General features: G+C 45.0%; 1 pseudogene; it reads left to right on the top strand.

Annotated features, from left to right (window-relative positions):
* Positions 1-22,665: 22,665 nt before the first annotated feature.
* On the top strand, positions 22,666-22,759 carry LOC119248553 (U6 spliceosomal RNA; annotated as a pseudogene).
* The last annotated feature ends 1,679 nt before the right edge of the window (positions 22,760-24,438 follow it).

The raw sequence follows: 24,438 nt of genomic DNA, 5'->3' as shown, positions 1-24,438 counted from the left end.
TTACAGAACAGCATAGGTGTAGAAGAATATGAATCACTGATTGTAAAAAAGAAGTCTAAATATTTTTGACAGGGGCTTCTGATTTTCCTTTATAAATTTGGACCTTTCGATTTCCTAAGTCATCTTGACCTAAAAACTGTCGATGCTAAATGCTGGGGTTGGTAATTTTCCCAATTTTCTAAAGAAAGCATTGTAGAGACAGAAAGGCTGGGTCCCTGCTGTTAAAATCTCCTTTAGCTGTCTCCTTGGTCATTAGTGGTGGATGAAAGATTGATTTACCCGCAGGCATCAGATTCTGCACAGAACAGAACCTGTTCTGACTCTAAGCCTATGTGTATGGCTTTGTGCTCTTGTCTGCTAGACCCAGGCAGGGGCCCAAGGGATCCCCACAATATGTTCTCATATAACAAAACCTCAGCCCCAGAACTGTCCTGGCTGCACCAGCAGAGCCAAGCATTGCTGGAGGAAACACACGCAAAGCAGTGTGATTTCTTGCTCAGCACTCTCCAGTGGCCTTCACAGCACCCAACAACCCTAAGAGGTTTTTGTTTTCAAAGATGCATGTTTACAAGCATTATTTTTCAAAGATGTATTTATTTATGCACACAAGAACTGAGGTACAGGCCAGAGATGTGGGGGATGAGAGGATTCACCAGAGACAGTGGGGAGCAGAACAGAGAGACTGACTGAAATGCACTGCTGAGGGGAGCAGCAGGCAAGTCAGGAGAGGTCTGCTGCGCCATGTGGTTAGCTCCCTGGCCAGGGATCAAACTCGTGTTGCAGTGGCTGCAGACAGCTTCACAGTGCTGTGCTTAACCCCTTGCACCACCAGGGAGGCTCAGCCTAAGAGGTTTTCGAAGTGGCTGCTCTCACATTCTCCTTGCGCCTCAGAGGGGGCCATTGCTCCCCCCAGAACTCACAGCTTTCTTCTCACTTTACCAGAACGTAGAGCCATCACTCAGGAGCTTCCTCAAATTCCTGTGACCAAATTCCCTTTACTCTGCGGTACCACAGAAAAAGGGCTTCCTCATCCCACCGGCCAGCAGTCCATGGGGCATCTGACCTCTCACTTCCCCTCAGCTGCCTCACTCTGCTGACTGCCTTCTCTTCTTCACATCATCCCCTCAGCGTCGGCTGGTCTTGTACCAAATCCCTTTAAAAGTCCAAAATCGGGGTCTCCCTGGTGGCGCAAGGGGTTAAGCACTGCACTATGAAGCAATCCTCAGCCTCTGCAGCACGAGTTCAATCCCCGGCCAGGGAGCTACCCACATGGTGCAGCAGACCTCTCCTGTCTCGCCCGCTGCTCCCCTCAGCAGTGTGTTTCAGTCGCTCTGACTGTTCTGTTCCCCACTCTGTCTCTGGTGAATCCTCTCATCCCCCACACCTCTGATCTGTACCCCAGTTCTTGTATGCATAGATAAATAAATCTTTTAAAAAATTAGAAATAAATTAAAAAAATTAAAGTCCAAAATCACCAAAAATTCCTCTCTTTCCCCATATTCTCCTCACTCAGGACTGCCCTACAGCTCAACCATCCTTCAGCACCCCCTTCCTGATGGAGCTGTCTGCACCCCCACCCCTCCATTCCCTCTCTGCCGACCTCTGCCCCTACCTCAAGGCTGGAACAGTTCTTGTCCAAGTCACCAGCCCAGGGGGCACTAGGCCTCTCCCATGAGTGTCCACTACTAGCCACTTCATCTCTCTCAACTCCTGGGTACCATGTTTCTTTCTTCTCCTTCCACATCTCTGCCTGCTCTCTGGCTTCTAACTCTACCATCAGGGTCTGGTTCCAAGCCCTCCTTTTCTTCATGACACTGTGCCTTGACCATCTCAGCCATTCCTGTGATCTTAGATACCATCTATATCACAGCGACTTCTAAAGTCACCCCACCTCTGATTGGGACCAGGTAACACCCTTGCTCTTTTCATTGTCCCCATCTCTTTTCTCCTCCAGTCGGAGTACCTTTATATCTTTTGAAATGTTTACCAAACTCCTGTATCATAGCTTCAAAAACATTCAGTTAGGGCCTCCCTGGTGGCACAGGAAGTTGAGTGCAGCGCTCTGAAGCTGTCCGCATCCTCGCACGGGTTCAATCCCGGCCAGCTAGGGAGATACCCACATGGCGAGGCAGACCTCTCCTGTCTCGCCCACTGCTCCCCTCAGCAGTGTATTTCATTACGTCTGCCTGTTCTGCTCCCCACTCTGACTCTGGTGAATCCTTTCACCCTCCCGCGCATCTGGCCTGTACCCCGATTCTAGTATAAATAAAATTTTTTAAAATTTTAAAAAACATTCATTTAAAAAAAAATTAAGTTTAGGGCCTTGAAAAGATAGGTGCACACTGGCTCACAACCGCATAATTCACTATAGCCAAAAAGGTGGAAGCAACTCAAGTACCCACTGACATACGAATGGAAAAGCAAAAGGTGGTGTCTATTCACAATGGAATATTACTCAGCCTTAAAAAGGAAGGCTTCATTGACGTGGATGACCTTTGAAGACATTGCAACAACAACAAAATACTATCTGATTCCACATACATGAGGTTCCAGGAGTAATCGAGTTCATAGAGACAGAAAGAAGAGTGAATGCAGGGTGCTAGAGGGAGGGAGTAGATGAGATAGTGAATCGTTTAATGGGCATAGAAATTTTCAGCTTTCCACAATGAAGACTTCTGGAAACTGCTCAGTAATATGAATGTCCTGAACAGTATTGAAGAGTAACCTTTTAAAAATGGTTACAATGGTAAATTTTGTGTTATAAATTTATTTTTACAATTAGAAATAGAGTAAGGGGCCTCCCTAGTAGCGCAAAGTGCTAAGCATCAGCACTCTGAAGCAATCCATAACTACTGCAGCACAAGTTCGATCCCCGGCCAGGAGCTGACCCACATGGCACAGCAGACCTCTCCTGTCTCGCCCGCTACTCCCCTCAGCAGTGTGTTTCAGTCAGTCTGCCTGTTCTGCTCCCCACTCTGTCTCTGGTGAATCCTCTCACCACCCCCCAACACCTCTGGCCTGTACCCCAGATCTTGTATGCATAAATAAATAAATAAATCTTAAAAAAAAAAAGAAATAGAGTAAGGAAAATATAAATTAGTGATTTTCCCTTGCTTTAAGCCCTGTGATGTCTTCCATTTCTGTGAAAATAAAACCTAAATTCCTTACCCAGCCTAGAAAGCCCTGAAGACTTCTGCTTCCCGCCACCCTTGCCTCTGGTCCTGGTCCCCTGCTCAGCCTTGCATGTTACCACACGGATGTATGTGCCCCAGCCTCTGTCTCCACCTCCTCCCACAGCGACCTCTTCCACCCTGCAGGCTAAGCTACCTACCATGTTATTTCCTCAAACAGCCCTTCCCTGGTCAACCCATTTGTAGATTTCCTCATTTTCTATTTCTATTTTTCTATGTTGCTGCCTCTTATTTATTTTTTTAGAGCTCTTTTCTCAGTTTTTCCTCAATTGCATGCTCTTTTTCTTGATGACATGTTGATTTGCTTACTGTCTGTTTCCCACTAACATCACCAGCTCCGCCACCACCACCTCCAGATGCTAAACACCAGGGAGGCAGGAGTGTTGCTCCTCACCCCCCACCCCTGTATCCAGCCCCCCACACATGCAGGACCTTCCACACCTTCACCGATGAATGAGTGAGTCTCTCACTTTTTTCTCTGAGTAGCAACTGCATCGGAAACCATCCCTGGAATTCAATCCTTGCTACTCATTAGCTGCATGACCCAGGGCAAAGCTCTTTCCCTTCTTGGAACTGCATGTTCTTTATCTGTGCAATGTGGATAGCTCTGGCCATTGTGTTCTGTAACGTGTGTCAAGTGCTGTCATAGTCGATGTCAACAGATTAGTACCTAACATCATTGTCTTGTATGTCATCAAGGGGATGCATTATATAGGACACCTTCAGGGGAGCTATGTTGGGGTGGGGAGTTCACAAATTCCTCTAAGAGTCTGATTAAAACTATACTCCAGGGCTTCCCTGGTGGCGCAAGGGGTTACGCACAGCACTTTGAAGGAATCCGCAGCCTCTGCAGCTTGAGTTCAATCCCCGGCCAGCCAGGGAGCAACCCACATGGCACATCAGACCTCGCCTGACTCACCTGCTGCTCTCCTCCAGCAGTGTATTTCAGCCAGTCTGCCTGTTCAGTTTCCCATTCTGTCTCTGAATCCTCTCACCCCCCCATCTCTGGCCTGTACCCCAGCTCTTGTGTGCATAAATAAATCATAAAAAAAAAATAAGTATACTCCACCCCCCCCATAGAAAAATACAAGTAATCACTGGTACACATACTTAGCGTATACATTCTAGATGTTCACAGACATCAGAAACCTGACCATAGTCGCCAAGCTAAGAACCCCGAATATAAGGGATAAAAACAAAATTAATGGTTAAAGAGGTGAGGATGGAGTAGCTTTCTAGAAAGACTGGAGGCGGTGACTAGATTCCAAATAGGCCCAACTGATCAATACCCCATGGCTAGTTCTACAGCGCCCTCTGGTGGCAGGATGTAATTATCATCTGTAGGTTTCCCAGGTCAGGGGAGGAATGTGTTCCAGGGCCTTTCTCTGAGTTCACCTCAATAACTCAGAAGGCTTCTGCCCACCTGTCTGTCCTTCAATCATCTTCCTTCGCTCCATCTCCTAGGAACTGAAAAGCTCCTGGAGCCGTGAAATGCTTCTCAGAGTGAGGTGGAAGTGTAACAGAGTGGTCCCCAGGAAAGGGGGAGGTTCCCTGCCCCACCCAAGGGAGGGTGGAGCTGAGCAGGGAGAGGAGAAGCTGCAGAAAAGATTGAGGAAAAAAGCAGGATGGAGCCAGGAGACCTGGAGGAGGCGCATGGAGCCTAGAGACACGTAAAGAAACTGCACTTGTCTTTTGGTCGTGGACTGGGTGACACAGATGTGGGTGAGACCCGTGGGGAGGTGACCATGGCAGCTTTTATCTTGATGTTGATTTTGCTCTTTTCCTTCCGGGCTTGTCTGGTTGTTTCTGACCCTTTTCTGTGGGTCCCCATTGGAAGATGCTTTAGACTTTTAGCAGGCTTTGGGGCCTTGCTCTGGGCCAATCCCATATGGATGGAGTTTTACCCACGAGGGGACGGGTAACTTTGGGTGCTTCATTTAGAAACTAGACTCTTTGCCTTACCTATATTGTTTCCTAGTTTTATTAAAGTTCCTTCCCATTAAAGTCTCGTATGTTTTGTGCTGATGCGGCGGATGGCAGAACCCATTTAGAATAGGCAGGTTTGCGGGGTTTGGGCTGCCCCTCTCCCTGTCCTATAACAGAAGGACAGTTTTATCAATGTATCCTCAGGTAGAATGGTAGTTGGGGTGGGGGGGAGTGATAAATGATTTTCTTCCCTACCGTCCACAAATCTGAGATATGGCATTGACCATGGCTGTCACAGAAGTCTGTCAAAGAGGTCTCTAATAAAGTTCACAACCTAAAGTTTCATGACCTTTTCATTAAGAAAGGCGGTGACCTCGGCTAATCTCCATTTCCGGCCATGCACAAGTTTTTGCTTGTGTACTTAAACAATGTTCTATGTGTTCACACTGTCACGCTATGCTATATCTCCAAATTACAAAAAGTCTTTAATGGCTCAAAAGCACCTCACTGACTCATTAAAAATAGCGAGGAAGAAAGTCATTTAGATATGACAACTCAGAACAATGTCATCCATACACAGTAGCTGCAATATTGTTAGGGGGGAAAGGATGTCCTAAAGCTAATCCCGTACAGGCTTTGTGGACTCCACCCCCACCCCAGGCCAAAGCCAAAGACACTCGGAACTCCAAATCCCATCACCCCCAAAGGGAAGGTGGCTGGGACCTGAGGGTGGGGTTAAGCAGCCAGGTTGATAGAAAAGGCAGACACGTGGGCTTTGGGGGGCTCTCCATTTTTGGGCTCTCGGCTCTCGCAGCGTCCGGCCAGCTCGGAGAGTGACTTTGGGTTTCCAGGTCGGCGGATCGGGTAGGACACATTAAAGACTTTATTTCCCTATTTTCCCCCTGAGTTGTACATTTTCCTTATTTCCTTTTCCCTTGTAAATAAACATTTTATTAACCTTTTGTGTGTGCCTGTAGTGGAGTATTCATAAGTCCCTTTTAAGCACGCGGGTGAGGACCCACAGCCAGGAACCCGTTCAATATCGGGGCTGCCCTATAACAATATGTCTAAATGTGCTGGCGTGGAGGGAAAATGCAAGAGTGGTTATTTTGCATGATAAGCAAAAAAAGAGGCTGCAAATAGGAAAAACCACAAAGACGATCTGGAAACTGGGTTTTATTGACTACTCACCCCTGTCCCCAAAGCATTATCTTCTGTGAAATGTCAAATCACAGCTCAAAGTCCTCAAAGCTTTTGCATCAGTCACAACCTACTTTGCAGAATAAGCCCAAAATAACATTTCCCAGAATCAAAATTTGATTTTGTGCTAAAGATAGAGAAAGGCAGCAAGAATGTAAAGAATATGGTGAGTATCTCGAAGTCGCTCTCACTCCACAGAGTAAACACAGGTAAAAGACACCCAGCTACAGAGATGCTGCACACACCAGCTGGGAGGTTAGGGATGTAAAGACTTAGGGAGACTGGGGCCTCCCTGGTGACACAAGGAGTTAAGCATCAGCACTATGAAGTGACATATATTTCTGTCTCTAGCTAAAATCCAGCTCTGTGGATGAAAATTGCTTTTAGAAGAGGGAAAACATTTATGATGGCAAAGTAGCTGATGAATTGTTCTGCTTATTTCTAAATTTCAATACATATATATATATATATATATGTTCTTATTAGGTTATTTCATGAATGAAAGAGACATCCTAGAATCAGCACAGATGGAGTGCTAGTTTTGGAAGTGAGCTGAAATCCTCATAAAAGAAATGCTGCCTCACTGTGCTTGAGTTTTTCCCTCTGATAACTGGGAATGATGATGATGCCTAATTCAGATACCTGTGATAAAGAGGAGAGAGGAAATACATGGATCACACTAAGGACAATGCTGGCAGATAGAAAGTGTTCAGTGAAAGTTAGTATTAATCCCATCACACAATGCCCATTTGAACACAGAGAACCACTGACCTTCCTCCATGTGCCTCTGGAACCCGAGTCCATATTGAAGGAAACAGGAAGATGTTGAACATGCTTCAAATGGCAGTCACTGGGGCCTCCCTGGTGGCACAAGGGGTTAAGTCTCAGCACTATGAAGCTATCCACAGCCTCTGCAGCATGAGTTTGATCCCTGGCCAAGGAACTGACCCACATGGCACAGCAGACCTCTCCTGACTCGCCTCTGCTCCCCTTAGCAGTGTATTTCAGTCAGTCTGCTGTTCTGTTACCCACTCTGTCTCTGGTGAATCCTCTCACCCCCACTTCCCCCCCCCACACACACACCCTGGCCGCTACACCCAAGCTCTAGTATGTATAAATAAATACAATAATCTTTTTTTAAAGATTTATTTATGCATGAATACCTGGGTACAGGCCAGAGGTGCGGGAGGGTGAGAGGATTCACCAAAGACAGAGCGGGGAACAGAACAGGCAGACTGACTGGAATACACTGTTGAGGGGAGCAGCATGTGAGACAGGAGAGGTCTGCCGCACCATGTGGGTATCTCACTGGCTGGCCAGGCTTGAACCTGTGCTGCAGAGGCTGCAAACAGCTTCAGAGCACTGAGCTCAATTGCCCGCGCCACCAGGGGAGGTCCAATAAAATAAATCTTTAAAAAAATACATTGCAGTCACTGAGGAGACATTCTTCTCAACGTGTTCGTGTACCAACAGGCAGCAAGTACGAGAAACTACTTCCTCCCGCAGCCCTATGACACGCATCCACTCTGAAGGGCAAAGGTATTCATGGGATTTTGGTTTTGTTTTAACATTGTTATTAAGATATAATTCATGTAACATTAAACTCACCATTTTAAAGGGTAACTTCAATGACTTTTAGTATATTCACTCTGTTCCACAACCACCGCCACTATTGAACTCCAAAACATTTTCTGTCACCCCAAAAGAAACCCCATACCTTCTAACAGTTAGTTCATATTCCTTCCTCCTCGCCTCCTGGCAGTTGCTAATCTCTATCTCTGTGGATTTACGTATTCAGGACATTTTGAATCAGAGGAATCATAATATGAAACCTTTTGTGGTTGGCTTTTTTCACTTAGCATGTTTTCGAGGTTCATCCATTTTGCAGATATCAGTACTGGACTCCTGTTTATGGCTGAGTAGTATTCCATTGTGTGGCTATATCACATTGTGTCTATCCATTCATCTCTTGATGAATGGACATTTGGTTTACCTTCTGGCTATCATACATAGGGCTGTCACAAACATTCATGGTATATACACTGAATGGAATTGCTACGTCACGTGGTAATTCTGTACTTAACCTTTTGAAGAACTTTCCTCGAAGTTCCTTTTGAAGAACATTCCTAGTAGAAATCCGGTTTCTCTGTATTCTCACCAACACTTGTTGTTTTCCCCTTTTTTTTAATTACAAGTTTTTAATTATAACTGTCCAAGAGGATGTGAAGTGATAGTCCATTGTGGATTTGATTTGCATGTCTCTGAAGGCTGATGCTGAGCACCTTTTCATGTGTTAATTGGCCATTTGTATATCTTCTTTGGGAAAATGTCTATTCAAACTATTTGCCTATTTCTATTTGGGTTTTTTTGTTTTTGTTTTTGTTTTTGTTTTTTTTGTGGGACCCTTGCCTGCGGCCGGGGAACAAACCGGTGCTGCAGAGGCTGCAGGCAGCCTCGCAGCCCAGCGCTCAACCTCTGCACCACCAGGGGAGGTCCTCTAATTGGGTTTTTATTGTCAATTTTTATTTTTTTTTAAAGATTTATTTATTTATGCATACAAGAGCTGGGGTGCAGGCCAGAGGTGGGGGGGTGGGTGAGAGGATTCACCAGAGACAGAGCGGGTAGCAGAACAGGAGGATCTACTGAAACCCACTGCTGAGGGGAGCAGCGGGTGAGACAGGAGAGGTCTGCTGCACTATGTGGGTTAGCTCCCTGGCCAGGGTGGCTGCAGATTGCTTCATAGTATTGAGCTTAGCCCCTTGCATCACCAGGGAGGCCCCTTATTGTGAGTTTTTCTTTTTTTTAAGATTTATTTAGGCATACAACATCTGGGGTACAAGCCAGAGGTACAAGGTGATGAGAGAATTCACCAAAGACAGAGTGAGGAGCAGAACAGGTGGATCTACTGAAATACACAGCTGAAGGGAGCAGCGGGCGAGTCAGAAGAGGTCTGCTGCGCCATGTGGGTAGCTCCCTGGCTGGCCTGCCATGATCAAACACATGTTGCAGAGGCTGGGGATAGATTTACAGTGCTGTGCTTAACACTTGCGCCACCAGGGAGGCCCTGTTGTCAGTATTTTTTTTTTTAATTTTCTAATAAATGACATTTTTATTGATATAATTGACATATAATGTGAGTTTCAGATGCAAAATCTAATGATTCAACATACATTCGGAGTTGATCACCACAACAGATCTATTTAATATGTAACCAGTTACATTTTCCCTTGTGATGAGAAATTTTAAAATCTCTTCTCTTAGCAACGTTCAAAAATACAATACAGTATTATTTCATTCTTACTTGGAAATTCCATCATTTGCCAATTTTCTTTTAATTTTAGTTTTTAATTTTTTAGCCTAGTTGAGAATAATGAATGAATATTTCTTGTTCTTTGGAGGACATATAAGAAAGAATAAAAGTGAAACAGAAATTTCTACAAAGAGTTATAATTACTCAAAAAATAATCCTAAATACTAAGATATGGTCCAGTGGACCCTGATATATACCAGTGTTAACCAAATGATGCTGTTCTAAGTTTTGACACTTAATTTTTTGTTAAATGGAAGGTTTTTTAAAACATATATTTATTTATTTAAAAAAAAACAATATTTGCTCACCCCACCCCCTCAGGTTGAGTCCCCATAGAATTTCCTTCCCCAAGGCACCTGTGCACCCTCACCACAGTCCCCTGTGCTTATTGTCAGTATTTAACTGTGTTTATTGTTAAGTTGTAAGAGTTCTTTATTCTGGATACCAGGTCCTTATCAGATATATAATTTGCAGACATTTTCTCTCACTCCATGGGTTGTCTTTTCAATTTCTATTTAGTACCCTTTGACCCACAAAAGTTTTTAATTTTGGTGAAATCCAACTTCTTTCTTTTTTGGGGGTCACATCTAAGAAACCATGTGTTATCACACAGATTTTCACCTGTGTTTCCTTCTAAAAATTTTATACTTTTAGCTCTTTTATATATAGGCCTTTGACCTATTTTGAATTAAGATTTGTACACAGTATGCGACAAAGTCTAAATTCATTCTTTTGCATTTAGATATCCAGCCATCCCAGCATTGTTTCTTGGAAGTTATTCTTCCCAATTGAATGACCTTAGCACCAATGTCAAAATTCAATTGACAATAAATATACATTTTTTTTTTTTCCCTAAACTCTATTCCTTTGACCTATGTGTCTATCCTATGCCAGTACTACTGTCTTAACTACTGTCACTTTGTGGTAAGTTTTGAAATTAGGAAGAACAAGTCTAACTTTGTTCCTTTTTTTTCAAGATTGTTTTGGCTATTCTTGGTCCCTTGTGATTCCGTATGAAATTCAGGATCAGTTTTTCCAATTCTTGAAAAAAAAGTTTTGATAGGGATTACGCTGAATCTGTAAATCAAGTTGGTAAGTATTGCCATCTTGACAATACTAAATTTTCCAGGCAATGAATACAGATCATCCCTAGATTTATTTAGACTTTCTTTTTATTTCTTTCAACAGTGTTTCACAGTGTATAAGTCTTGTACTCCCTTAGCTAAATTTATCCCTAAGGGTTTTATTCTTTTTGATGCTATTGTAAATGGAATGCTTTCTTATTTTACTTTCAGACTGTTCAGTGCTAGTGGATAGATATGCAAGCCATTTTTTAATATTGATCATGTATGCTGAAATTTTGGTGAATTTATTGGCTCTAATCAGTGTTTTGTTTAATTTTTTAAGATTTGCTATGTCTAGTATCATGACATCTGTAAAATAAAGATATTTTCACAATTACATGAGAATTTGAAATGCAAGGGGACACTTTGTGACATTGATAATGTCAATGAAGAACATTTCTTTTATTGCAAATGACTTCTTAGTGTTTTCCACGTAGTGTTCCTTAGTGATATATCAGAACCTATTGGTCACCCAGGACCAAATTTCACAATTTTAATGTTGGGAATAAAATTTCAGGATTTCTTAAAACTAGAACTCTGACACAGTTGCATCATGAAAGCTTTGCAATTCCCCAACATTTGATTTATTTGAGAAAGATAAAAGATATTGTTGGGTATATTTTAAAAACGCTTTGATAAAATAGTAAATTTTATGTTATGTATATTTACCACAATTTTTTTAAGCACTTGAAATCCTACATTAGAGCAAAAAGTACTTTCCAAAACTGAATGAACTAAAGATAAAGATATCCTTATATCTTCCCAGGTTAAACTAGACTTCCAACTTTTGAACATGATGTGCTTGAAAACTTAGATTCTGGTAGTTCACAAACCATCCTCACTGAGAACACTGCCGAGTTCTGAGTCCACGTTTTGTCTACGAACCCAGGACTATCTGATGAGGCACCTAATGTCACTCCTTAAGGTTCCCGAATTCAGAAATACGGGGGGCAGAGGGGAAAACCTGACTGGATACAGAACCTGAGCTATGGCTCCAAGTATCCAATATCACATTAAAGATTACAAATAAAATCTTAGTGATCTACAACAATGCCGTGGCTGGTCTTAAATATTTTATTACATTACTTTAAAATTTGTGAACATTTTTCAAATTTCCCCCAAATTTTGGTACTTTGCATATACCGGATAGTCAATCATTAAAAATGTCTGATGGGGGCCTCCCTGGTGGTGCAAGGGGTTAAGCGCCGCACTGTGAAGCAATTCACAGCCTCTGCAGCACAAGTTCGATCCCCTGCCAGCCAGGGAGCAACCCACATGGTGAGACAGACCTCTCCTGTCTCACCTGCTGCTCCCCTCAGCAGTGTATTTCAGTAGATCTGCCTGTTCTGTTCCCCACTCTGTCTCTGGTGAATCCTCTCACCCCCCATATCACTGGCCTGTACACCAGCTCTTGTGTGCCTAAATAAATAAATCTTTAAAATAAATAAATAAATAAATTATGTCCGTTGGTACCAACATTTGAGAAACTCTGTTTTAGTCGGAAAAACACAGGAGGCCAGGAGGTCTAGATTCTAGCCCTGTTTTTGACCTTGGTTATGTGTTAATGTCTATCAACTTCAGTCTCCCCATTCTAGATTAGATTGGAATTTCCTGCTCTGGCTTCCTCACAGGGCTTCTGTGAAAAGCAAATGAGGAAAGTGACGCACATTGCTCTCCACCTGCAAGGCATGCAGACGTGTGACATGAGGCCACTTCTTTAAAGTCCCTGCCACTTTGGCTTCCCTAGTTTGGGATCCTTTGTGTACATCCTCATGAGTTACCAAGCAACCTGTCTCCCATGACTTTGCATTTCTAACTCTGCTTTATCACCCAAACACCATCTTGGAGAACAAACCCTACTTAATCCTAGTAAAGAAAGTGGCCAAGTCTCCCAAATCCCGCTCTTACTCTAATCTGCCCCAGGGTCTCTGTTTCTCTGTCTCTGTCTCCGGGAATCTTCTCATAATTATTTGGAGGGAGTGGGGTTTCTGATGAGCCTGGCTGTAGTTTTTCTCTCTGCCCTCATATACCCCCAGGCCCAGCTGCAGGGATTGTCCTGGAATCCCACTTAGCAACTTGCACCAACCTCTCTCTCAATGCCTCCCAAGGAAACCCACACCTGCAAGTTCATTGACAAAGTCATCCTGCCCATCACCTCTACTATGACTAGGGAATTCTGCAGAGTTCTCAGCCAGAAAAGGAAGAAACCAGCCCTACCCTGCCCACGCCACCTTCTAAAGATGGATTTATGCTTCCTTGTTGGTGGGGACTGTAGAAACCACAGGTGACTGTGAGTCAGCAGGTAATAAATAGCATTCTTTACTAACAGAAGTTGCCTAAGGCAACCCTGGAAGGGTAGGGCCCTGGGCTTTGTCTCTGAGAACCTCCTAGAACCCGCTGAGTTCCTAGACCTTGATAGTAAGTTACGGCAAAAACACAAATAAATCAATTGTTATTCTTTGGGCATTCCTTCTCAAACACCCCCAAATGCCCTTTAACTCTTGAGTTTTTCCATCCTGAGCCCCTTTCCATTCCTCAAATTCACCACACCATCTCTTAACTATGGCTTTTTCTTTTACCTGAGCTTCCAACTCCCTAAAATTCTCTTCCTTCTTCTGTTTACTCAGAAAACACTCTTTTTTTCTTTTTTAAAAAATTTATTTATTTATACAAACACTAGGTACAGTCAGAAGCACAGGAGGGTGAGAGAATTCACCAGAGCCAGAGCAGGGAACAGAACAGGCAGACTGACGAAATGCACTGCTGAGGGGAGCAGCGGGCGTGGCAGGAGAGGTCTGCCGTGCCATGTGGGACCCTCGCAGGCCAGCCAGGATCGAACTGGCACTGCAGAGGCTGCGAACAGTTTCACAGTGCGGCGCTCAACCACCTGCACCACCAGGGGAGGCCCTCAGAAAACACTCTTCATTTAGATCTCTGACCCTTTAAATGTCAGGACTGTTTCTGGCCCCTGGAAGTGTCTAGAGATACAGGGCATCCTCTCTGGAGTATCCACGGTCCCGGGAGCCTTCCTGCTCTGCCAGCCTTACAGCGAGGCAGTCGGCCTCACAACTCAGGGTGGGGTATCTGCATCCCAGGCAGAAGGATGGAGTCAGGAACAAATAGAAGAGGGTCCTGGGGTTGAAACAGGTCTTTAAACCTGCCAAGGAGTACATAGTATACAGTTTAAAGGCGATCTCTTTCCACTACTCAAATTCCCTATCCCCACTTTCTTAAAATAGACTTGTGAATATACCTCTTAAAAATACCAGTGAGGGGCTCCCTGGTGGCACAGGCGGTTGAGTGCAGCAATGTGAAGCTGTCCACAGCCTCTGCAGCACAGGTTCGATCCTGGGCAGCCAGGGAGATAAACACATGGCACAGCAGACCTCTCCTGCCTCGCCCACTGCTCCCCTCAGCAGTGTATTTCAGTCAATTTGCCTGTTCTGTCCCCACTTTGTCTTTGGTGAACCCTCTCACTCCTGCACCTCTGGCCTGCACCCAGTTCTTGTATGCATAAATAAATAAATCTTAAAAAAAAATACCAGTGAAAGTATCTACCATGTCCCACCTTCCTATTGACATGAGCCTCCACTCTGCCACTTTATGAAAGAAAAATAAGCCTCTTATCAAGGGTGTGCAACATCAGGGTAGTGGGAACTGTCCCTCACCACCAGCCCACCAAGGGCAGGTAATAAAGGTGCATTATCTGCAGAGAATTTTAAAACAGCAATCAACCAAGAGTCAGTTACTCACTATTATCCCCTAGGCCAGCAATTCTAAAAAACAATGATGATAAAATATTACTCCTTGAAAAAAAATATACGTTTTCTTCATCTAAGTTCTGGATCTAAACAAATGCAATAGTTACTCTTGGTTTTTAATAACGGAGATATAAATGTCAAATGAGCATATTTTTATAATTTGTTTTTTTTTAAAGATTTATTTATTTGTTTGTTTGTTTGTTTATTTATTTATACAAGCACTGGGTACAGTCAGAAGCGCGGGAGGGTGAGAGGATTCACCAGAACCAGAGCGGGAACAGAGCAGGCAGACTGACGAAGTACACTGCTGAGGGGAGCAGCGGGCGGCAGAAGAGGTCTGTGCGCCACGTGGGACACTCACCCGGTGGCTGGGAATCGAACCGGCGCTGCAGAGGCTGAGGGCAACTTCACAACCCAGCGCTCAACCGCTGCGCCACCAGGGAGGCCCTATAATTTGTTCTTTAGAACACTTTATATTCTCCTTAGAATTTCCTTGGGAAACTCCAGGAATACAACACCCATCCCCTACCCCCCAGCCACCTGTTACCCTTCCCAGAGCAACTGGATTATCTCTGCACATAAATAGAAGATTCAAAGGAGACGAGGACAGTGCAGTGACTGAGTGACACAGTGACAGACTCAGCAGAGCTCCACGCCTTCTCTATTTTTAAAATATTCACGGTTCTTAAAAAGCACCCATTGCTTGGGCCTCCCCTGGTGCAGGTGGTTGAGCACCACGCTGTGAAGCTGTCCGCAGCCTCTGCAGCGCCAGTTCTATCCAGACCGGCGGGTGAGAATCCCACATGGCGTGGCAGACCTCTCCTGTCTTGCCCACTGCTCCCCTCAGCAGTGTACTTCATCAGTCTGCCTGTTCTGTTCCCCACTCTGTCTCTGGTGAATCCTCTCACCCTCTTTAGCATCTGGCCTGTACCCTGGTTTATGTATAAATTAATAAATAAATCTTAAAAAAAAAAAGCACCCATTGCTGATGTGCTAGGAGCACAAATAAATAACTTGACTTATTTTACTTTTCTTTACTTGAACTTATTATTAGTGTTTAAAATTTCAAACAGAGAAACAGAAGGCAAATTAACAAGCTATAATGCTATATCTATTAAGGGCAAACATGAAATGTGATTATTCCATTTCTTTATTATGCTAACAATAATTTTGTCTAATGGAGGAGGGACATGTTAAAAAATAATCGCCACCATTGTCAAATACATAGGTGTGCCACAGGCTCTCATCTCTCCTGAGTTTTAAGATTTAATGCTTGGAATGTAAAAGTTTAGTGGCCCCCCAACAAATAGACACCAAAATCTAGGTGTTGGTAACTTGTCTTTTGATCAAATCCCCTGTGATAAGTCTTCATGGCTTCTCTATCATATATAGACATATATATGAAATACATATATACATATATTTATTAGGGACACAGTGTGAACTTAAAAAGCTGTCTTGGGGCTCCCTGGAGGAGCAGGGGTTAATCTCAGCGCTATCAAGCTATCACCAGCCACTGCAGCATGAGTTTGATCCCCTGCTAGGGAATAACGCACATGGTGCAGCAGACCTCTCCTGCCTTGCCCACTGCTTCCCTCACCAGTGTAGTATTTCAGTACATCTACCTGTTCTGTTCTCCACTGTCTCTGATGAATATGCTCAGGTCTCACACACCGCTCCCCTCACCTCTTGCCTACACTCCAGTAATTGTATGCATAAATAAATTAAAAATAAATCTTAAAAAAAAAAAAGCATCTGTCTTGACCCATGTTGGATTGAAATAGATCACAGAGTAGAGCAGTGGTAGTGATGACGATATTAATTTCCACGTGCTCCACGAATTCGATCCCTGGCCAGGGAGCTACGACATGGCACAGCAGACCTCTCCTGTCTCTCCCACACTCCCCTCAGCAGTGTGTTTTAGTAGATCTGCCTGTTCTGCTCCCCACTCTGTCTCTGGTGAATCCTCTCAACCCCCCACACCTCTGGCCTGTACCCCAGTTCTTGTATGTATAAATAAATAAATCTTTCCAAAAAAATTTCCATGTGTTCCAAATGTCCAAGAATGCCTGATTCCTGAAGGAGAATCCCTTGAGCATAAAACCCTTGAAATACTGAAGGCGATGGTACCTCCTACTAGGCAGGTGACAGACTCCCAGCACAGCTCCATGCCTGTCTATTTTTAAAATATTCATGAGTCTTAAAAAACACCGATTGCTGAAGGCTAGGAGAACACCCCCACCCTTGCTGGATTCTTGGTTGGGGGGGGCGGGGGGGGGCCGGGGTAAGAAAGAGCTGGGCCAGCACGCCCTGCCTGGGTCTGGTCTCCTCTGCATATTTGCATGACTTCAAGAAGGAAGTGAAAAGTTTCACATTTCCTTTCAATAGATGAGCATGACATCTTTAAATAAACAGAACTTACAGCAGAGATACTTTGGTGTTTCAAACTTTTGCAAACATTTATTCAGACACATAGAGGAAATATGTTTTCAATTATGTTTGCCCCCAAATTATTACATAACAGAAAGTTGGGTGGGTTTTTTTTTGGGGGGGGGCTTATCAGTCATTTGGGACTGTCAATACCGTCTCAGTTTACTTGTTTATTCCTTCCTTGTTCTCATTAACACAGTGATGTGATTCTCCTATAAATAATGCATTTAACAATCATTCATACATCTTTTGTAATCCCCCAATTTACACCTAATATATTATCTTCTCTTCTTGTTAATTTGCTCTGAACCCTAATTTTTTAACAATAAATATTTATCTGCAGATGTATTCTAATTATATCATAAATATAAGTTGGGCTTACAAGCACATCAGGTAATGTTCTCCGGATTTTATTTATTTAACTCATTTGGTTCAAGGCAACCTTCTGAAATAGATACTTTTATTATGAAGATTGTGAGTGACAGAGAGATTAAGTAACTTGCCCAAGGCCACACAGCTGAAAAAAACGTGGCAGAACCAAGGACATCCAGGCTGCTTGAGCTAAAGAACTGCTAAACTGCTTGTCTCTGGATTGCGGGGCGGGATTAGGCTTCTCAGGGGGATGTGCTGTCCAATTCATTGGGCAAATGTAGGAAAAAAGTATATAAACAGTCACATTATTTTGCAACTTTCTTTATAAATTTTTAAGTTAAAATGAATGTGATTCTTTTTATTTCAAATATTAATATTGATAATATACTAAAAGTTATTTTTTAAACTATAAAGAAAATTTTTAGATCTAAAAAATATGCAAGGATGGATATAATTTTCCAGAATTTTTTGAAGACCACAATGCTCAGGAACATTTCAGGAACGCTCCATGGGATAGTCCTGCTTTCATGCCATCGGCCAGAATCTGCCACGTCGTCACTTGCATCCTGACTCACAGGTTAGTTCCAGGAAATTGGACTCCACAATGGAGGAAGGGATGCAAGAACCATGAGGAATAGTCTTCTAAATCCCCTCTTAGCTGTCTCCTCAGCCCTTCAGGGTTTCTATCCACCTTGGACAAGCGTGGCACTCCCAACAAGCCAACAACAATCACACCCAGTGGAGGAGTTTACCACTTCCCTTTCGGGCATGCTGGGTTGCAGAAATGTCTTTGGTTTTTACTGAGCGGAAAGTAGTCAGAGCTGCCAAAGGGACCTTTGTAGATGACTGTAGGAAAAGGGGCAGAGCTCTAGGAGGAGCAGGAAGAGAGGTTGGAAGAAAAAAGAAGAGTGTAGGGCTTTGGAACCTATGTCTCGGGAGTGCTATTTGGGGCACAGGGAGCAATAGTGAAGACAATTTTTTTAAAGATTTATTTATTTATGCATACGAGAACTGGGGTACAGGCCAGAGGTGCAGGGGTTGAGAGGATTCACCAGAGACAGAGTGGGGAACAGAACAGGCAGATTGACTGAAATACACTGCTGAGGGGAGCAATGGGTGAGTCAAGAGAGGTCTGCTGCACCATGTGGGTAGCTCCCTGGCTGGTGAGGGATAGAACTTGTGCTGTAGTGGCTGTGGACAGCTTCATAGGTTGCGTCTTAACCCCTTGCGCCACCAGGGAGGCCTGACAATTTTATTTTTTTGAGGAAACACTGTGAGGTGAGCAGTAGACCTTGGTGGTCCAGGTCAACAGCCTTTAGAAAAGACCAACATCACCTCTGAAGACTTAGAAATTTCTTTGAATGCTGAGGTGACCCTTCAGTTTGAAACAAAGCATTCAGTCTGCTTTGGTTTCTGGCCACATGGCAGACTCGTACACAGCAACCTACCTCTCCCTAAAGGATTGTGGTAGAAAGTGCAGGTGTAGAGTGAGACATTTGGGTTCAAGTCCTGCCTTTTCTTCTTGCTTACGTCGTCTTGTTGAGCATGTTATGTAACCTCTCTCAGCTTGTTTCCTCCTCTGTGACAGGAGGATAATAGCTACCTCATTGGGATTTTGAGGGGATTAAATGAAATAAAACATGTCAGCTGCTTCATTATGCTTGTGCATCATAATTGCTTTATTAAAAAGATTATTATAATGATCCAAAGATTTAGTATTATTGCCTTCATTTTACATATAAAGATGGAAACTTTGAAAAGCCAAGTCTGCCCTGCCCCAAAAGCATTTGTAAAGGATTTGTTTGCGAGCGAAGACACTGACGTGGAACCAAGAGATGGCTTCGGACCACTGAGAGCTGTACATTGGGTCCTTTGCTGAGGAGACCAGCGCAAACTGGAAAGGGGAGCAGAGGAAGCCATGAGCCAATGCTCACGGTGGTCTCCTGTCTGGAGGTTGGTGGTTGGCCCAAATGCTTAATCCAAGGTCTTACTAGGTGGAATCCCAGCCATTCCACATGCTGGCTTTTTTTTTTAATATTTATTTATTTATGCACATAAGAACTGGGGTACAGGCTAGAGGTGTGGGGTGGTGATAGCATTCACCAGAGACAGAGTGGGAAACAGAACAGGCAGATCAACTGAAATACACTGCTGAGGGGAACAGCAGGCGAGTCAGGAGAGGTCTGCTGCACCTGGCTGGGGATCGAACTTGTGCTGCAGAGGCTGCAGATAGCTTCATAGTGTTGTGTCTTAACCCTTTGAGCCACGAGGGAGGCCTTGTCCTCCTACTTGACCTTGGCCAACCTACTTGACTTCTGAGGCTCAGTCTGTGTTTACCAAACAAGATAATACCACTAGCTGCTGCTTCGTTGGGTTTAGTCAGGAGAAAGTTGATTAGTCTTTATTGAGCACCCAGCACAGGACCCTGCACACAGGGTGGATCCTCAGACTTAGTTCCTGCCCTTGAAAACCCAAACTGAGAATGTTGGGGAAAGGATCCAGGACTCTATCCTGCCAAAATGGCCCAAATTATGGTTCACTTTTCCAAGGAGGAATTTATGATACAGAGAAGGATGTTCCCCAGAGGATGAGGAAGTGACTGTAAGCTTGAATGGGAGGTATTTGGGTCAGAGGTGAGTAAGAAGTTCCTAAAGTTGGTTGTCAAATAAAATCAGAAATAATGGTTTCGGGTAGTTATGCTAGTATCTACTCTAAGAGTAAAGTGTCTGCTCATCTTCTTGGGCTAGGTAAGACATGGCATAGTGAGATGGGCTGAGGCCATCTCATCCCCCCTCCTCAAGCAAATGAGCCTGAAAATTCATGTGCCACCAGCAAGAGTTGACTGTGACCCTGGGTTAAGTGTCCAGGACCACAGAGCTAAGAGAAATTTACTATGGTTTGGGGAAAGAGTTGTTCTAGCATTGAAAACCTTTGCAAGGGGGCATCCCTGGTGATGCAGGGGTTAAAGTCTCAGAGCTATCAATCTATCTCCAGCACTGCTGCATGAATTACATCCCCAGCCAGGGAGCTACCCACATGGCACAGCAGACCTCTCCTGTCTCTCCCACTGCTCCCCTCAGCAGTGTATTTCAGTCAATCCGCCTGTTCTGCTTCCCATTCTGTCTCTGGTGAATCCTTTCACACCCCACGCCCTGCCCCAGCACCTCTGCCCTACACCCCAGTTCTTCCATGCAAAAATAAATAAAATCTTTTTTAAAAGAAAACCTTTGCAAAGACTGTCCCAGAACCTTATACTTCTTAATTACACCTGCTCTTGAGATGAACTGAGGTGGAGATCCAGTGTCAGAACAGACATAAAAGACAAAATCAAATCACTGCTCAGAAGAAGGGGCATAAAAGAAGTGGTTACACTGGCTCTGATTAGAGCCACTTGTACAAAGGCAGATTCTAGGAACAGTTGATCAGGCAGAGACAAGGACTTCTGTCAAGGACATTGGCCACTATCCTGCATGGGGAGGAGTGTTGGGTTGCAAGGCCCCTTCTGGGAGAGGCCAAAGCTTGGGGGCCTCTCCACTCCTGACCACACAAACCCAGTCAAATCTAGTTGCATTTCCAGGAGTTGCCACCAGGGGAGACCGCTGCTTCCAGGTGCAATGGAGCAAAGGTAGAAAGTCATGAGGTATTAAAGGTATGATAGTCCTCTAGAGATTATTCATTTTTGATGTGTTCTTGTTATTCTTGAAGGTCTGAGTTGCTTGGGAGGCAAGAACAGAGGGAAACATTCCCACAGGTGGAAGACTCAGAGTCATCCCTTGGCCTCACCAGTTAAGGAACCCCTGAGGATCCTGAGCCAGGAAGCCCCAGGGGATCGGAGAGTCTGCCGGTCCCACAATTCCCACATGTCAAGAGCAGGTCGGGGCACAGTCAGAGCACAGATCTGGACATAAGACCTCTGACTGGAGGATCCCCTTGAGAACTCCTAAGAAGGTAAATCTACCTTTGGAGCCCCCAGATCCTCTTCTATCACTTCCCCCCTTCTGCTTCCACCAGAGGCAAAAGTCCCACATTCTCACAGTGCTCTGATATTGATTTAATGTTTTAAAAAAGAATGCGATAAGCTAGACTTTTTTTTAAAGATTAATTTATGTATGCATACAAGAACTGGGACGTAAGCCAGAGGTGCGGGGGGGTGAGAGGATTCACCAGAGACAGAGTGGGGAGAAGAACAGGCAGATCTACTGAAATACGCTGCTGAGGGGAGCAGCAGGGACACAGGAGAGGTCTGCTGCAACATGTGGGTCAGCTTCCTGGCTGGTGGGGGATCAAACTGATGCTGCAGTGGCTGGTGATAGCTTGATAGTGCTGTTTTTAATCTCTGCACCACCAGGGAGGCCTAAGCTAGACTCTTTACACAAAGACAGCAGGAGCCCTGCATCCCACCCCCACCCCCCCACCCCACCCCCGCCATGCAGGCGTTGCTCAGACATCTCTTTCTTCTGAACTCCCAACATTCACAGCATTCTTCTCGACATAGTGGTCTAGGGAAACCACTGATAACCCACCAGAACTGGCTTGCAAAGTAAAAAATTTCCTGATGTGTTTGTCCTAAGGGGTCAGGGACCTTTAGAAGGAACACTGGGGAAACTGCTGACACGACCATAATGAGCCAGGAATGCCAAACTGCAGTTAGAAAGGAATTCCAGATATCTAAAAGGCAAAGGTGTTTCACTGGGTCAGGGGCAGAGCGATGACAGAGTGAGTAGGTATGCCTCCCTGCAAGGTGATTTTAGCTCGGTTCTCCAGCAAGTCCATGCAGCTCAATTCCATAAACACTGGAACCAGTCCTCCATCAGGTCCCGGCCATTTGCCCTTGAGGAGTTTGGAGCCTAGTGAGGATGTGGACATATATGTGAATAGCAATACTAGGCAGAATAAAAGTGGTGCCTTGTTCTCATTTAAAGAACTGGAAGCTGGTAGCTGGAAGCAGGGAGGAAAGTGATCACCCAGGTTGGGAAATGATCAGAAAAGTTTTCTGAAGGAAGCAACCTGTGGGAAGGGCCTTGAACGGGGCAGAAGTGGTGATGGGAAGACAAGGGGTCAAGGTAGTTATGCCAGCTCAGGGGGCAGAGCTTGTGCACAGGCATGGATTCAGGAAGCTGAGTCAGAGTCAGAGAATGGGGACAGGTCCATGGAGGGAAGTAGGAGTGTCTCAGGGGTGATATTGTAGAACTCCTAACATGCATGTCAGAAAGAGGGTTTGTCCTCCTAAGCTACCCAGCAGAGACTGGCTGCTGCACAGGGGAAAGTCCCTAAGTGGCCATCAGGACAGGCTCTCAGAGGACTTTGGTAAAGCCTATCCTTTCCTACTTACTTTCTAAATACATTTCTGTGTGCTTGCTGTGGCAGCACATATACTAAAATTGGAACGATACAAAGATTAGTATGGCACCTGTGCAAGGATGACATGAGGCATTCCATATTTTTGCAAAAAAAATAAATAAACACATATCTCTATCTTTGTTCCTGCTCTTCCCTCCTCTGAAATATCCTTCCTTCCTCCTCTGTCTGCAAATTCCTACCCATCCTTAAAATCCCAGCACAAAGCTCGCCTCCTCTAGAAGCCTTCCTCGGATCACTGGTGTAGTTATTAGTCCCTCCAAAACACTCCCATGGGGTTGCTTCATTCTTTTTTTTTTTTTTAAGATTTATTTATGCATATTATTTATGCATACAAGAACGGGGGGGTACAGGCCAGAAGTGCAGGAGGGTAAGAGGATTCACCAGAGACAGAGTGGGGAGCAGAACAGGCAGACTGACTGAAATACACTGCTGAGGGGAGCAGCGGGAGAGTCAGGAGAGGTCTGCTGCGCCATGTGGGTAGCTCCCTGGCTGGTGAGGGATCGAACTTGTGCTGTAGAGGCTGCAGACAGCTTCATCATGCTGTGCTTAACCCCTTGCGCCACCAGGGAGGCCTTCTTCATTCTTTCTATGCATAAATTTTAGATTGGTGTTCTGTTCACCACCAGCCTGCAATGTCCAGAAGGCCAGGACTCACCCTAGGAATAGGACCGTTCCTCACATGAGGAATATGTCTATTCTATCTACTCCAGTACCTGGCACCGATGAACACTGATTGCCAATAAGTGGGGGAAGAGGGATAGAGTCAAGAGGAAGAAAGGAAAGAGAGGAGGGTGTGAGTTCTGGTCTAAGGCACTGGCAGCCGTGCCCAGTGACCTGGTCTCCTGGCATGATTTTCTCTGCCTCATGTGACCTGCACCTCCCAGCTCCAACCCTCAGCCTCCCGCCCTCTCCCCCACTCTGGGGCAATAAGGACACACCTCACATTAGTTGCCTCCTGTTGCTAGTACTTGCTAGACCTCATTAACCCAGATGGCCCCACCTCTGCCCTGGAGGGGATGGCTGCCTGTGCTCAGGGCGCCATGAGTTTCCCTGGCCCACCTGTCTGGTGAGGGAGGAAAGAAGGGACTTGAGGTGCCAAATGCCAATTCCAGAAAGTTACCCTCATGCTTTATCATTCAGACTTTGGATGCAGAGCTCCGATCTTGGACAGACACTTTCTTTAGCTGTGGGTGGAGCTGGGGAGCATTGGCACTAGAGGAGAAACTGAAGCATGCAAGAGGGATAGGGCTCGAGCTAGAGATATAATGAAACTCTGAGCCAGTCAGGAAGAAAGACAAGTGACCAGGTGCCTCTCTCTGGGCTGAGGGTCAGATGCTCTCCGACAGGACCAGGAGTTCCCCAGGGCCACGCAGACCCCAGTCTCCACACTCCCAAGTCCTGAGGCATCACTCAGCTCCCAGAACTGGCTTCTCCTCCAGGCCTGCTTGTTGCAGGCACCTTCTCTCCATGACAAAGAGGGGCTAGGGAAAAATGGGGGGATGGGGAACTGTATCTAGGCCAGAAGGGAACAAATAGAGCACAGGAGTCCCCACCTCCCTGCCCACAGACTGCAGTCACACCTCCAGCTTTTAGACTCCAACTTTCCCTGGGAACCTCTCCTCCCAAAAGGCTGAAGACGCCCTAGGGCAGTGGAGGGTGGAGACTGGATCTCTGCCTTGAGGGACGTGAAAGGGTTAACTCTCCCCAGGTCCGCTGGGCCAGTCGATCCTGCTCACCCCAAGGCGCTCTAAGTTCAGGCTTGT

The sequence above is a fragment of the Talpa occidentalis genome, unplaced genomic scaffold (genome assembly GCF_014898055.3).
Source record: "Talpa occidentalis isolate TD23 unplaced genomic scaffold, MPIMG_talOcc4v2.1 talOcc4.16, whole genome shotgun sequence".
NCBI classification, from domain to species: Eukaryota; Metazoa; Chordata; class Mammalia; order Eulipotyphla; family Talpidae; genus Talpa; species Talpa occidentalis.
The sequence above is the reverse complement of the archived record's forward strand: the minus strand, read 5'-3'. Positions and strand labels throughout refer to the sequence as shown.